General features: G+C 40.1%; 1 long non-coding RNA gene across 1 annotated transcript in view; it reads right to left on the bottom strand.

The window, feature by feature from the left end:
* The window catches only part of LOC125098665 (uncharacterized), a 106,973-nt gene that overhangs the window by 21,948 nt on the left and 67,700 nt on the right, over positions 1-17,325 (bottom strand). The window contains exon 4 of the long non-coding RNA XR_007126903.1: positions 104-399. This is a non-coding gene — a long non-coding RNA (uncharacterized LOC125098665). The remainder of the gene's footprint in view (positions 1-103; positions 400-17,325) is intronic.

The raw sequence follows: 17,325 nt of genomic DNA, 5'->3' as shown, positions 1-17,325 counted from the left end.
ATGACTAACCTCTTCTCATCCTCCAGCTGCAGAGGAAGCCTTACACCTATCTCCCCAGAACTCTAAAAAGGCTGCTAATGTACACTAGATCTTGTAAACTCACAAGGAGCCATTCCTTCTTGGGGTCTGCAACATATCTTCCTGGAACTCCTTCCATGAAACGTGGTTTGGCATGCTCAGGTGTAGCCAGATGGCAAGTGACTAGCTTCATGTTATCCTCAGTGATGAAGGTTCAAAAGTCATTCACCTCGAGCTTCTTCCATCAGCAAAGTGGCACCAAAGGATATCACAGGGGTGATGTTCAGAGGTGGCTCATAGAAAATGCATCTTAATACCCTCATTATTCCATTCAAGACACAAATCGGCAGTGCCCACCATCCAATGGCCAGAAGTCGAAGTCTGCTGAAAAACAAGACATGGTCATCAGTGTGGAACTGCTGGTCAACTCCTAGAGAAAACCAATCAGCAATCTACCTACATATCATTAAAAACAAACAAGTATTGCTCCTTTCTGCCCGTGGACGCCGCCGAGTAAGCATCGTTAAAGTCTCCCCTCCCACCGCCGTCATGTCTAAGTCAGAGTCTCCCAAAGAGCCTGAACAGCTGCGGAAGCTCTTCATCGGAGGTCTGAGCTTTGAAACAACCGATGAGAGTCTGAGGAGCCATTTTGAGCAATGGGGAACACTTATGGACTGTGTGGTAATGAGAGACCCAAACACCAAGCGCTCCAGAGGCTTTGGGTTTGTCACATATGCCACTGTGGAGAAGGTGGATGCAGCCATGAATGCAAGGCCACACAAGGTGGATGGAAGAGTTGTGGAACCAAAGAGGGCTGTCTCAAGAGAAGATTCTCAAAGACCTGGTGCCCACTTAACTGTGAAAAAGATTTTTGTTGGTGGGATTAAAGAAGACACTGAAGAACATCATCTAAGAGATTATTTCGAACAGTATGGGAAAATCGAAGTGACTGAGATCATGACTGACCGAGGCAGTGGCAAAAAGAGGGGTTTTGCTTTTGTAACATTTGATGACCATGATTCTGTAGACAAGATTGTCATTCAAAAATACCATACTGTGAATGGCCACAAATGTGAAGTAAGGAAAGCACTCTCTAAGCAAGAGATGGCTAGTGCTTCATCCAGCCAAAGAGGTCGAAGTGGTTCTGGAAACTTTGGTGGTGGTCGTGGAGGTGGTTTTGGTGGGAATGACAACTTTGGTCGCGGAGGAAACTTCAGTGGTCGAGGTGGCTTTGGTGGCAGTCGAGGTGGTGGTGGATATGGTGGCAGTGGGGATGGCTATAACGGATTTGGTAATGATGGAAGCAACTTTGGAGGTGGCGGAAGCTATAATGATTTTGGCAATTACAACAATCAATCCTCAAATTTTGGACCCATGAAAGGAGGCAATTTTGGAGGCAGAAGCTCTGGCCCTTATGGTGGTGGAGGCCAATACTTCGCCAAACCACGAAACCAAGGTGGCTATGGTGGTTCCAGCAGCAGCAGCAGCTACAGCAGTGGCAGAAGGTTTTAATTACTGCCAGGAAACAAAGCTTAGCAGGAGAGGAGAGCCAGAGAAGTGACAGGGAAGCTACAGGTTACAACAGATTTGTGAACTCAGCCAAGCACAGTGGTGGCAGGGCCTAGCTGCTACAAAGAAGACATGTTTTAGACAATACTCATGTGTATGGGCAAAAAAAACTCGAGGACTGTATTTGTGACTAATTGTATAACAGGTTATTTTAGTTTCTGTTCTGTGGAAAGTGTAAAGCATTCCAACAAAGGGTTTTAATGTAGATTTTTTTTTTTTTGCACCCATGCTGTTGATTGCTAAATGTAATAGTCTGATCATGACGCTGAATAAATGTCTTAAAAAAAAAAAAAAAAAAAAAAAAAAAAACAAGTATTAAGCGCCTCCTATGTTCCAGGCACAGTGCAAGCACTGGTATTCAGAGCTAAGGAGTTCACAGGCTGGAAAGAGTGAGAGATCTAAGTAGATAGTTATTATACGGTATGAGAAACAATGTGATATCAGCAAGTACTGTGTGCTAGGGAAGCTTCTAAGAGATATCGGGAAAGACTTCCTGAGAAGATGATGCTCAAACCAAGCCTTAAAGAACAAACAGGATTTGTCAGCACAGAGATGGCTGAGGGCACATCAGGTGCATATGGTCTAAGACAATGGGAGAAGCTGGGATCTTTGAGGTCCTGTACTTGTAGTTCAGCTGGTAGGTCAGGGAACAAGAAAGGCGTGAAGTAGCAAGAGATGAGACTGAAGGAGAGTCAAAGGAGGAAAAAGTCTAAGGGTTCTCAGTGAATTCCAAGGTTCTTCTAACCACTGTCTCTATTTTCTTAAAAAAGAGCCATGAAAAAATGAAATTTTAGGAATAGAAGAGAATTTGGATATCAACCACCTATTTTATACACAAGTAAACTCTGGCCCATGGAGGTCAAATCAGGGTAAGAGGCAGCACACTGAAATGATGGGATGATAGCAGTTCACATATGTCAAACATCTTACAGACCACCAAGCTGTCTCACTTACCACATATCAATAATGGAAGGAAACATGAACAAGTCAAAAGATTGAAGTTGTGAGCTCCCTCAATTGCTTCCTGGGGTGAGTGATCTTCGGTAGGCCCTTTTATGGCTCAGGATCTCAGTTTCACATCTACAGGATGAAGAGGCTGGACCACGAAGGGTTTTTCCAATTCTAACACCCCACATTCCTAAAAGCTGCTACTACTGAGTCTTTACTGCCACGCTGGAAAAAAATAACTTCTCCCTCAAAGGCCTGAAGTTGTAATTTTCTGAAGGTTTTCAGGGTAGATCTGACCCATATTTCTTTTCTTTTCTTTTTTTTTTAAAGATTGGGTGATGGATTGACTGATTGGACAAAGAGACACAGCCAGAGAGGGAACACAAGCAGGGGGAGCAGGAGAGGGAGAAGCAGGGAGCCTGATGCGGGGCTCAATCCCAGGACCCCAGGATCATGACCTGAGCTGAAGGCAGACATCTAACAACTGAGCCACCCAAGCACCCCTAACCCATATTTCTAATCATAATCCACTTTTTGCTTAAACGAACTTATCACAAATAATCTAACACCATCCTTATTAAAACGTCTCCAATTAAAAAAAAAAAAAAAACAAAACAAGGTGCCTTCATAAACTCTGGAAATCCCTCTAATCCCCAAAGAGTCAGGACTGCACTCCAAACTGAAATTGTTTCATGATATGCAAACAAAGGCCCCAAAATTATAGCTTTCTTTTTTAGTTTAAATTTAGGCACTAAAAACCTACAGGGACATTCCATAATAAAGAAATGAATATATTGCACCTTCTGCCTTTCTCATCATTTATTATTAAAGACATTTGCAGGAGAGCAGGCTCACATTGCTCAGGAATCCATTCAGGCCTGCTGGTAAATCTCATTATGAGGTGAGGAGCACAATCCAAGAGGTCCTTCATCTTACGGAGAGTGGAACAATGTGGCTGTCAACACAAAGATTGAGGATGAAGGCAGGCACTACACAGCAGGAGCAAAATGATGCCTCGGGAGCAGTGATCATATTTCAGGTAAATGACCTGAAAGTCAAGAGAAGAGAAAAAACTAAAAATGTAATATGCTAAGTTTTTCAACAATGGCCATTTCTTTTTAAAATAAGGGTTCTGTGCTTCAGGGCATTGTGCTCTGGTGTGGCATCTGAACATGGAAAGCTCAGCCTGTCCTCAAGGAGTTTACAAGGAACAGGAAAGATGACAAATGAGAGTAGAAGGCAGCAAGAGATGGATATCAAAAAATCAGAAGGTGAGTCCAGAGAGGACAGAAATCACATGCTAGGCGATCTGTGAGACTGCAACCAATTGGGGCAGAGCAGGGTTGTGGCAGGAGGTAAGTGAGGCATCTATCTGCCCACCAGGCTGTCTGGACCACGTCCCTAGCACCAGTCACTCTCCCTTTGCTTAACCATTTCCCTCCTTGCATCATCTAGATTTCCTTCCTTCCTCTCCTTCTTTCACTTGTTCATTGTGTATTCTTCCACTAAAATGTAAGCTCCATGAGAGCAGAACTTTGCCTTGTTCTCTTCAATGCCTAGAACAGTGACTAGTATGGAACAGGTACTGAATAAATGGTAGGAAGCAAGGCAGGCATGCAGGAAATAAGAGGGCGGGGAGGGAAATAGGAAGGAAAGGTACAATCCACAGAAATGAATTCATGTCCCTACTCATCTTTACCTTACATCCTATTTACATTTTAAAGTTTGATGTGGATTCCTTCCACTGAGAGAGCTACCCCTGCTCCTTTTAGCCCACCTAATTCTTAACTTGGCCCTAAATTCTCTTACAGTCCTGTGCCTGGCCATTCCCCACCATGTATCCCACCAAACTACACAATCATTTGTACATGCCATGTCTTTGTTCCTGCTATTCCTGTGCCTAAAATAGCATCCTTCTTGTACCTTTCTCTGCCAGATAAACTCCCACTCATTCTTCAAAACACAATGTAGCAATTTAGCAATATATAACAAAATGTTAAATAGCGCTCCTTTTAATCCATCTATCCACTGCTATAAATGTATCCTTGGGGTTTCCTCACACAAGGCAAATGTTAGCTCTTCTAGGAAGTTCTTTCTTAACTCTGAGGCCAGGCCACAGGCTCTCCTGTGTTCCAACAGCACACAGAGCACCACTTTCTTTCTTTTTCTTTTTTTTTTTTTTTAAGATTTATTTATTTATTTGACAGACAGAGATCACAAGTAGGCAGAGAGGCAGGAAGAAAGAAGGAAGCAGGCTCCCTGCAGCAAAGAGCCCGACGTGGGGCTCAATCCCAGGACCCGGGATCATGACCTGAGCTGAAGGCAGAGGCTTTAACCCACTGAGCCACCCAGGTGCCCCAGAGCACCCCTTTCATGTACCATTTACCCTATAATGTATAACTGTTTGTTTATAAGGTATTCTCCTCATAGTAAACCTGACCAGCTCAGGAAACATATATAGGCAGACAGACAAAAAGGTAAGCAAGAGAGGAAATAAATACATAAATACATACTTCCAAATAAAAGCTGGGGGTTGAGGGGAAGGATAATGCAATCTCCAAATAACGAATGAGAATCTTCCTTTTTAACTTATTGTGCACTTATTGTGTCTAATGTTGACAAATTTTTAATCTAAATTCTCCTCTAAGTGTCTGTACTATGCACTTTGATATTCTATGGTATGTTGCAGGCATCTAGGTCCTGTCTGCCCAAAGTATGCTGTAAGATTACAGTGGGCAGAATCCATATCCTGTACATCTCTGCCTGTCCCCATGCCATCTAGCACATGGTACACAGCAGGATTTCAATTACTACCCGGTTGACTGGTCACAGAAATAAATGAAGGCACAGGTGCTACTGACAGGTTTGAAACATCATCTATTAATAAAGAGATCAAACCCATGGAGGGAGAAGGGACCAAAAATGGCCCCTGACTAGCTCATATTAAAAACAAACAAATAAAATCTTTAAAAAAAAGGGGGGGGGGGCGCCTGGGTGGTTCAGAGGGTTAATAAGCCTCTGCCTTCGGCTCAGGTCATGATCTCAGGGTCTGCTTCCTCCTCTCTCTCTGCCTGCCTCTCTGCCTACTTGTGATCTCTGTCTGTCAAATAAATAAAATCTTTAAACAAACAAACAAAAAACCCTCTGAGGCTACAGATGAGTATCACTCTTATAATCTGAATTTACTGTCTATAACATGAATTTGTGACTTGTGAGAAAGAAACCTTATTTTGAAGGAGTACAGAAACCTATAGGAAGTATATCATAGTCTCTGATTTCTATACTCTCTATTTTCTGAAGAAGGAGAAGGAAAAGGAAGAGTATCACACACATAATTAATAAGAATGAATAGGCAAGTCACAGATTGGGAAAAATTATCACAAAACATATATATGGAATATTATTGCACATATACCAGATGGGCAACATTTTTTAAAATCTGACATTAATCAATGTTTTCAAGAATGTGGCTCACTGGGAACTCTCATGCATTGTTGGTAGAAGTATAAATACATCCAGGTACCTATAGTTGATTCTCATTATCGGGAGTAGTTATGTTCTATAAAGTTGCCACAAACACTGAATTAGCAAATACTTTCTGCCCCTGGGAGAAAAAGGGTTAGTTTCCTGCAAGTCTCTAATCACAATATTTTTGTCAACCATTCAGTACATAAACTTGTTTTATGTGTGTTTCTGTTCAAAGACACCTTATTTAATATGTGTTATTGATTCATCAACATTGAATTCATGGCTAATAGCACTATAACTTGAGTCTAAAGGAAACATCTAAAATACATATATTCTCCGTAGGGCATACCATAGCTTTCTTATGCTTAGGAACACTAGACAGCACTTCAGCACTACACTTGGGGCCCATTTTAAACAGTGACATCAACAAAAAAACACAAGAACATTAAAAACTTGGCAGCAACAGACATGGAAAGAACACTTGTCTACAATGAGCTGAAAAAAGAAGTCAGAGTGCCACCTGATTCAACCTCAGCTGGGAAGGTGCACATTGGCAAGTCAAATATTTTGCCACTCTGCACCTGTCTGTATTTGACCATGAAAGCAGCATGAGGACTGATTTTGGAGTTACAAATAAGTTCTATCAAGTAGGAGAAATCAGAACCTGCAAATAATGAGGATAGACTGTACATTGGAAGAGAGCATTTGTGGTCATTATTATAAATCAATTCAATGACGAGCATGCACTGTAATCCAGCAATTCCCTCCTAAGTATAAACCCTATAGAAAGTCTTGCACATGTTCAGCAGAAGGTATATACAGGTTCATTTGTAATACATCACTCATAATAGCCCCAAATTGGAAGCAACCTAAATACCTGTCCCCAGTAGAATGGGTAAATATATTATAGTAGAAGAGTTACCTAATTGCAATACTATATAGCAACAAGCATTTTTAAAATTTTTTATTTAAATTCAATTAGCCACATATAGAGCAACAACCACTTTTAAACTACAATTACATGCAACAATGTGAATGAATTTCACTAAGTGTAGAAGGAAAGATGACACCCATAATGTAGTTTTGAATGAAAGAATACTCACGGTATGATCCCATTTCATAAAACATAAAGTTTTTAACACTCCATTTTTTGTTGAAGAATATAAACAGGTAGTGGTATTACAAGGAAAAGCCAAAAAATTATTATAACAGATGGTTAAAATATGTACATAGGTTTGTGATGTGGAAAACAAAGGCAAAAGAAAAAATTAAGTTTCTTTACTGCTTACAGCCCAATGACAAGTCCTTGAAACAGGCAGAGTGGCATTCCTCTAGGAACTTGGCTGCCTCAATGTTAATACTTTGTTAAGGGCAAAAGGCAATCTTAGCCCGAACCCCCCCAGGATCCTGCAAGTCTACTTTAAAATTTATTTAGATGTATATAAATAATGTACAATTATAAAATATAAATATAATATATAATTACATAAAATATAATTATGTATAAAATATAAATATAATATATATTATTAATATATAATATGATATATCTAATATATTATATATAGAATTAATATAATATAAATATAAAATATATATTTATTTATACTTCAAATAAAAATTCCTTTAAAAACTTTATCTCTACCCCCCCAAGATATATGTTGTTGCCAATCATCCCCCAAGCACAGGGAACACTGATATACATCTGAAGGGTCTCATGACTAGGGTTTTATCAGACAGTAATAAATGACCTTTTCCCTAACAATAACTAGCCCCCTCAAGGTCCTATAAACCTTGCTTCCAAAATTCCTTAGAAACTTACACTATCCCTAACCCCTTCCCAACTTGAAAGTATGTGACTGGCCACTCCTCATAATCCCAGTGCAGCTCTTTCTGCCCATGGGTTCTGGTCCCAGCTTTAATAAAACCACTTTTTTTGCACTGAAGATGTCTGAAGAATTCTTTATTGGCTGTCAGCTCTGAACCCCAACATTTCCTACATCACTCTGCATACACTTTTCTGTGTATATAGTATACTTTGCTATATAGAAAAATTAAAATGTTTTTTTTTTAAGGGTCAGGATGCTCCGCGAGTAAAATTCTTATATGAAATGGGAAAGGAAGGCAAGGAAGACCTACTTACAAAGAGGCTTTTTAGCTTTTTCCAATGTTTAAAAGATTATCACCTTAATAAGAGCATACATCAACTTGCCTTTTCTTAATATTATATATGAGTTGGAGGGCCTTATCTTGTAATTAAATAAGCAAAACATGCAATGAATATATAGTGTATTTATACGCTTCCATTAAATGAAAGTAACCAACCAAAAACTAATCCTGAGTCTTTTGGTTTAAACTAGCATATGAGAACCATTAAGTTAGCCAAAGCCATATCTGAGCCACAAAAGTTAGTGCGTGAAATTGCATCTGACAGAAGTACCTAGAACCTTCTACGTAGAAGTGTACTAGTAAGAGCTCTAAGCACCTTGGAAAACAAACAAAAAGTCAAACTGTCTGAACAACAACATCAAAGCCCACAAAATGTGAAACAAAATAATCCTCACAATAACCAATTTTTCTATAGGATGTATAACTTCTCTTTTGATCATGATATTCAGTGGAGAGAACTTTTCATCTGTTAATCCAGAGTACATTACTTGTCCTATACAGATGAGTGACCTTGATTAATCATGTAACTGCTCAGGCCTCTGGTTTTCTCTCTGTAATACATACGTGTGGGCCAGCCATCTCTAAATTGCTTTCCAGTGCTAAGGTTCTCTGAAATCAAGAGTGAATTTTTTTTTTTAATTTAAATTTAGTTAGTGAACATACAGTGCAATACTGGTTTCTGGAGTAGAATTCAGTGATTTGTCACTTACATACAATACCCAGTGTTCATCACAAGTGCCCTCTTTAATCCCCAACACCCACCTAGCCCATTCCCCATAGAGGGAAATGTTTTTAAAGGAGAACCCTTCACCTTAATTCTTGCTCAACCTACAATTCATCTGCATTTAAGTGATAAATGACCTGACAACCAAAGAAAATAATAAAATCAAAAGGCAATAAGAATCTCAAGGGAATTATTATAATTATAATCTCCCTTACTTAAATTGACCTAAAATGAAGGTTGTTACCAATAAATCCCTCAGCATGTAAACCAAGAACACAGACCTTAGGGAACCAAAAGGGGGACATGATTAAACTGGAAGAAAATCACACATTTGAGAGTACAGTCATCTCATAGTTTCCAAATGGCCTTCCTCCAAACTGTTCCTCACTGGCCCTCATGAAGTTTCACAAAAGAACTCATTAGGCTTTAAGAAGTGCCGGTTAACATTTGTAATATGTGTTTCAGGTTATAATATGTTGCTAAATGTGAAGAAATAAAATCAATAATCTTTAATTCAAATAGAGCCATAAACATATTCAATTACCTGTTTGCCACAACAGCTACAGATGATATGATTTTCACCTTTTACTTAAAGCATTAGAAGGCAATTAGGTCAGGAGCCTTCAACAGCCAAATGGGTAACTCATCACTTCCTTATTAGCACAGCCCTATGGGTCCTGGCCTTCACTACTGGGTCTGGGTGAAGAGCTAATGTTTCTGAAATGCAATCTTTGTCCTCCACTGCCAGTACAACTAGCAAGTAAGGAAAAACTGATTTTTTTAAGGGCCTGTGTGGAGGAGACTGGTGTTAAATTCTACTTTGGTGTTTTAATAAACTGTTAAAATTAAAGATCAGATAATCTTATGAACATTTGGGTTTGTTAAAATCATCTTTCTCCAAATTTGAAAGTCTTCATCACTTTAAGCCCTACTCTCTCCCAGGAATTAACTCATCTAGAAGAGTCTTGATTTCACCAAGAGGAAAAAAGATATTCTAGATGGAACTTCCATCTTCCATTGGAAGAATGATGCTAGCTAACATCTACCAACTGCCAACAATGCCAGGCACTGTTAAATGTTTTACGTGCATCATCTCTTCTAAAACCATAAGTCTAAGTGGCTAAAACTATCATGATTCTCACTTTGCAGGTAAGGACAAAGAAGGACTGACAGATTAAGTAATTTGCCCAGGACCACACAGGAAATACTGAGTCTAGGACTGGAACCCTGGAATCCAGACACAGTCCTATAATGCATATCTTTTCCTCTACAGATTGTTGTCATAGTTGTCCTTCCAGTCCTACGTTATAGTAAACATCATTTAAGTTACCCAATAACGTCTTCCTCTGAGAACTGCCTACACACACACACACACACACACACACACACACCAGAAGAAGCCTGCAAACATGTACCTACTATGTTATTTCACCTCGGTCATAGCTGACTGGATCATGAGTGGACAACTGAGCTGTCAGGCAAGTCAGAATCTTAACAGAAAGCTCTAGTGTGGAAGCATTAGGAGCTGTCATCGTAATAGACAAGTTCTCTGGTGGTTGCTGTGTTTCCCAGAGCTGCCTGGCTTAGCCCCTTTCTGCCTACTGCTTATCCAGTTTCCCTAGAATTCCATGAAGTTTCTTTTCATGACTCTAGGTTACATAAGAGTGGTAACCAAGACACAGTCATTTATTCATTCAGTAAACTTTTCAAGCATCTGCTATGTGACAGGCACGTAGATGGAAACTTAGTGGGTGGAGCCTGACATTAAAACAACTAACCACACAAATAAATACATAGTTTTCAGTTGTAAAAATTGCCACAGCAAAAAGTATGGGTGCTATTAGAGAGGGAATTACTTTTATCATAAATGAGATAATTTATGTAAAGCACTTAGCACAGGGCCTGGTTCCTAATAGGCTCTCAGTGTATGTAATACTTTGGCCAAATTCTCTCTAAATAATAAATAATAGTTCTGGCACAATGTCTTCCTGGTTGAGGCCCAAATCCTGCCAAACTGTTCTAATTGACTGCTAATTTACTCCCTGTCTTTGGTTTCTGCTGCCAAATTATTATTCCCAAAATATCCTTTTATTATGCTGCCTATTCGTATTCCACGCCAAAGAATTTGGACTCTTTCCTGTAAGCCAGCTGTGAGGTCTCAGATGGGAGAAATGTAGGTAAGCAGGATTCTTGGTCACCTGCCCCCTACCCCAGGGAAAATAAAGGTGCCCATGGGGGCAAGAGAGTGCATGAAGAATGAATACATTCTTCATGTATTGAAGTACACAAAGTACCGAATACAGCACTCATAATTTCTATTGGGTTAAATAAGTAGTCCAGCAATCCAATCTAAGCAGGTCTGAGGTCCACCCTTCATTCTTCAGCACTGGAAAGACTGCTTTGATCACTCAGAGCAAACATCTATGGAAATGGTGAGTTCAGTAAAAACAAGTTCAACCATCTGTTCCATCTTCTTCGCCATACCTGGGGTGTTGGAAACATTCTCTTTTCCAAGCAGAGGGAGCTTCAGCAGAGGGAGACTCAGGTGCTACTCTGCCATCTATTCTCTCCTCCTCCTCCTCTTCCTTTTTCTCTTTCATCTCTCAGTCTAAAACATGTTGTGACATTCAATGCGGCTGTCATTCAATGCGTGGAACCGCAGCAACCACCAGAGAACTTGTCTATTATCTTGTTATTCAAGATAACAATCAATGCACAGTATTATGCACAAGGACCTAGCTGGTTTACAATGGGAATTATAGCTGTAGGAAATAGGGTTTATTCCTGGGAAGGATAATGAAAGCATTGAGAACTTGATTTTATGAATCATACTACCCTGTGTGGAAGCGAAGTTCACTTATGAAAAAATCATAACCGTTCATAAAACTAAATCCAAGACTGCCCCTGAAGGAGTAGTGAGTTCAACAAAACACATTCCTTTTTCCAGAGAAACGCTGTGATAACCATTAAATGACAACTTTGAAATGAAGTAGCACTTGGGAAATTTACTTACAAATTAGCAATTAAATGTAAACGTCCCTGCCTATCAGCTTCTTTCTCCCTCCAATTTTTAAATGTAAATTAAAAGAGATCCTTAGAGAATGTTCAGCAGAAAAAGGCAGAAGTAAAGCAACATTTTCTACCTCTACAGTGCTTGTCGACCCAATCAATTTAATGTGGGTTGGGCACCCCTCAACCTGAGTCCAGGAACCTCTACTTTCCTCCTTATCATCAAACTGAATTCTAGCGGAGACAGAGGGCACTTGTCCATGGAATTAGTGGGTTGGGATGCCAGCTGCTCGGTCTGCCTGCCTCTCTCCTATCATCGACTCTCACGTTTCTCAGGAGGCCAAATGGAAAGGAGGTAATAAAATTCTCAAATATGTTTTCCGGTTGATGACAAATTCAAAAGCCATTGTGCAGATTTTGCCCCCAACCTTCAAGTCCTGGGGGCTTGACAGAATAAAGTGGAAACACTTTAGGAAGGATAATTGGTATTCAGAGCAGACTTCAGAATAAACTATATGTTTAAATCTGAGAGCAGGAACCATTCATTCAACATTTATTGAGCCAGGAACCTGATTCAGAGCTAAGCATTCAAAGATCAATACCAGAATAGTACTTGCCCTTAGGGAACTCCTAGTCCAGTAGAGAGACAACCACTTTAAATATTTTCAGGAACAACACAGGTTTATATAGTATTGAAAAAAAAATTTTTTTGATGCCCAGTACCCACTACCCTTCTGATATTAGCACTTGATTTTGCCTACCCCATTGGATTCAGTCTGGATATAATAACTCAGTCATGATATGATGTCCAAGACCAAACCAAGTCAACTGGAAATCAATCTCACTGAAAGTTATACACAAGTTTCTACGGAACTACAGAAAAGGATTCATAACTCAGCCAGGAAAGATCAGGTAAGGCTTCCTGAAGTAAGTGATACTAAATCTGAGTCATGATAGCCAATCAAGAGTTAGGGAAATAGGGTCAAAAATAAAGACATTTAGGAGCATAATGCACAAAAGAAAAGAGATATATATCAGTGGAGGGAAGAAGAACAGCACAGTGGAGACACACATGTATAATTTATTCCAATAAAAAGTTTGAAAATAATATTGATATTTAAGCCTCACCCCATATCTACTGAATAAGACCGGGCATTGGTCTTTTTTACAAGGCTCCCAGATAATTCTAACTGCAGCTAGAAACTGCACACCAAACCATTAAAGGCAAACACCTGTACCAGCACAGCAAACCCTTCACATTCTGGTACCAGACTTCACTTCCCACTTACTTTTCCACCTGTTGGCCCTCCCTGCCCCCCCCCCTTTTTTAAACCAACAGTACTAAATTTCTTATAGGTCTTCAAACATACCACGCCTCGTCAACTATTTACACAGGCTCCTTCCTCCTCCGGACTCTAGGAGGCTACCTTCTTCCTTGCTGGGCATCTGGAAAGTTCTCCTTCTTCATGGCCAGCTCAAAGTCTAGCTTCCCTGGAAAGCCTTTCCTGACTCCACTACAGATGGAGGAGCTTCTCTCTGTTCTTCCCCAGCACCTATCCCTAACTCCACTGGAGTGACCATCTTAGTATCTTATAACACTTTTCACCTCTCTCTCCATGCTAGACTCTGAGCAAGGATCTTGTCTTATTTCTGTATCTCTAGCCTGGAACATATTGCTACCCAACAAATATTTGTGAAAATACAGCAAAGAGGAAGGAATCCACCCACCTTCTTCTTCCGACGGATACTGATTATACTAGCCACTATTTCTTCCACTCAAGTAGAAAGCCTTTAAGTCTTTAGAACTCCTTTTCAGAGTAGTCATGCAAGAGGAACCCTTGCTTAACTACAGAAATAATCAGTTACTCCTATTTCACTTTGATATCTTTGGATGTATTCAAAGTTGAGGAGGTAGAACAGACTGCCTTAGGCCAGGAAATCTTTTCAGTGTCTTATATAGCAACTTCTCCATCTTTGCCAATGTTGAAGAATATACAGGAGTACAGAGATCAACAGTCTATCTCCTCACCTAGATCATAGGCCCCTAGGGGACAAAAGCAACAGTTCATTCACTTTGAATTCACAAGTCATAACGTGGTATCTAGCTTAGAAGAGGAACTCAATAAATGTACAGAAATAAAATAGTCAATAGGTTGGGGTCCCAGCTGGATTCCCTCTGGGCCAATAGATGAAGTCTGTGTCTATGCAGAAATCATCCCCTCATTTCATTTCTCCAGTCAAGACTTTAAGGATCCTGGATTCTTATTCCAGCTCTGTCACTTACTGGCCACATGCCCATGTCTTCTTCCTTTCTCAGAGCCTCAGTTTCCTCAGCCAGAGAGTTTTCATTCAGAGTTTATGCAATTGCAGTCAGATAGTGGCTTGGCTAGAATCACCTTGAATGCATCGTCACTCACAGATCTGGCAATTAATGCTTGCATTTTCATGGGATGTAATCTGGGCTGTCAGCTGGAATACCCTGCACATTGCCTTGGCATGTGACTTGGGCTTCCTCACAATGCAGTGGCCAGGTTTCAAGAATGAGTGGCCCAAGAGAGCAAAGTAAATTCATGGCTTTTTTTTTTTTTTTTTAAAGTACATGGCATTTTTTTACCTAGTTTTGGATGTCACCCTCTATCACTTCTGCTGTACTGTACTGGTCAAGGCAGTCACAGGGCAGTCACAAAGATCCCGATTTCAAGGAGAAGAAATATAAACCTCATCATTCTATGGGAAGAACATTAATACCACATTTTAAGAACAGCATGTGGGATAGAAAATATTGGGTAGTTATCTTTGAAAAATGCAATGTGCCACACCTGCCTAGGATGACTATGCAGAGTCCTATATCATACATCAATCATATATCATATATGACATATATCAATGAGGCAGTGATATGAAGTACTTAGCCTGTAAATGGCATATGGTAAGTGCTCAATAAACAACAGCCAGAGGTTTTTGTTTTGTTTTGTTTTGTTTTGCCAAAGGTATTTTTTTAAATTAGTGTTAAATGGCACTTTCGCTTTCCACCTATGCCACAGAACCACACAGACTCACCTACAGATGAACTATGTAGTCACGTGGCCAAAGAAGGTCATATCACCAGTAAGTGGCAGAGAAAGGATAGAGCCCAAGCTATCTGGCTCCTGAGTTTGCCCCCTTAATCTCTATACCAAGAAATCCCTCTTTCAGAACTTTTTCTCATTGATGAACCTGAGAACCTGAGGAAGGAAGAAAGCAGCCATCAGTGAAATGAGCAGCTCATTAGGTTGGGAATATCCAGTACTAACTTTATGCCTATGGACACTGGTGGGATAAAGAACATCATCCAATCCATATGGAACATTAGCCAGGGCTCAGTTCCCAAAGAAGAGGATCTTCCTTGATCCTAGCATTGACTATGAACAGCATTTCGTTGTCCACCAAAACCATCCTGGGTCAGGAGAACCTGTTCATATCACTGTCTCTGTACCAATGAAGCTACAGAAAGGCAACTCAGGCAACCAGTGCACCAGGGAGGCAGGGGTTTAGCTGAGCTAAGTGCACAAGGCTGAGGAGAGGTAGAGATGGCCTCTCCTCCCTGGGGAGGCAGTAGGGTTTGAGAACATGGGCCCTGGAGGCAGTGACCTGGCTCCACTTCTTACCAGTTAGGGGACCTTCATGGTCTGAGCCCCAGTTTCCTTGTTTGTAAAATAAGGGAGTGACAATAAGACAACCCTTGATGAAGGGTTGCTGTGGGGATTAAAGAAGCCAGGGTTTGGAAAACAATGGCACCTAAAAAGTGTTCAAACAGCATTAGTGATGGTGAGGATTCTAGTGTTCCAGTTTAGGAAGCTCCGGAGCCCAGACGCTGACTCTCTTGGCAAACATTTAGACAAAACTATGCAGATGTGAAAGGCTGGAGACCCCTACCTACCACCCAGGAGCCTGATGAGACCTGCTGCCCCACAACTTGCATTTCTCCTTCATAACCTACATTGCATTGGCATTTCTTTTTCAGTTTCTGTCTTCCTACATAGACTATGGTGCCCAGGAGGGCACAGACCTCTTTTCTTACCTTTAAATTCCCAGCACAGTGCTTGGTACCTTGGTACTCAATAAATATTTGTTGAACTAACCAACAAATGAATAAAATAAAAATTCAACTCCCTGCTCAAAAAACAAAATAAATTTTTAAAAAAATCTCAGCCCTGTTGTCCAAATAGACAATATAAGAATTTAGTACGCTCAGGCGCCTGGGTGGCTCAGTGGGTTAAGCCTCTGCCTCTGGCTCAGGTCAAGATCTCAGTGTTCTGAGATTGAGCCCCGCTCTGCACTGGACTCTCTGCTCAGCAGGGAGCCTGCTTCCCCTTCTCTCTCTGCTTGTCTCTCTGCCTACTTGTGATCTCTCTCTGTCAAATAAATAAATAAAATCTTTAAAAAAAAAAAAAAAGAATTCAGTACGCTCTCCCTCCTCCTTATAGCTGTCATCATCTTCTCTACCTCTTGGGACTTCTTTCCTTCAGTAAGACTCTATTGAGGACCTATTTTGATTAGGTGCTGGGAAACAGTAAAAATTTTTTAAAAATAAAGATAAAAACTCTGCCTTCACAGAGCGATTTCTAGTATGGGAAACAGACACTGAAAAAAGCAAAATAATAAATAAATATAATTTCAGATAACAAGTGCTATGAAGGAAATAATCAGGATATTACAATATAAAATTTCTGGGTTGAGTAAGCTTATAGAACCAGCAAGAAGCATCTATCTGGAACTATGCTGACATTAAGTGGCCAGGACTTTTCTTCCTCCCTGGGCCTAAGACAGCCCTCTCTGAAGGATACTGGGCTGTTAGGTCATTAGGAGGCAGGATTCTGACACAAGTGCTCAACCCAGGAAGGGCTCTTCATCTTTACCAGAAATCCATGCAGGCTAGGGAAGCTCCTTCTACCTACTAAGGCAGCACCAGCAGGGACCTGTTAAAACTAAAAGGGCACCAAGCAGACCAAAATAGTACAACAAAGGCTCTGAAAATGAAATTATCAGTGAAACCACAGCCTACAAAAGGAGCCCAGGACTTGAATGCTAAACCTAAAAAGGGTGACTGCCTGCCAAAAAAAAATAATAATAAATAAGATCCAGAGTCTCATGTAATAAATAAGATATCCAGGATACAACCCATCATACCAAGAAACAAGAAAATCACAACTTGAATGAGAAAAGATAATCAACTGACACCAACACCAACACCAATCAGATGTTGGAATTATCTGACAAGAATTTTAGAGCAGCCATTGTAAATGTGCTTCAGCAAGCAATTAAAAATGCTCTTTAAACAATGAAAAAATATAAAATATATAAAATATATTTATATAACTTTTTATTATATAAATTATGTATAAATATATAAAATTCATATAAAAATATAAAATCTCAGC

Source organism: Lutra lutra, chromosome 4 (genome assembly GCF_902655055.1).
Source record: "Lutra lutra chromosome 4, mLutLut1.2, whole genome shotgun sequence".
NCBI lineage: Eukaryota > Metazoa > Chordata > Mammalia > Carnivora > Mustelidae > Lutra > Lutra lutra.
This window is presented reverse-complemented; position numbering and strand designations above follow the sequence as displayed.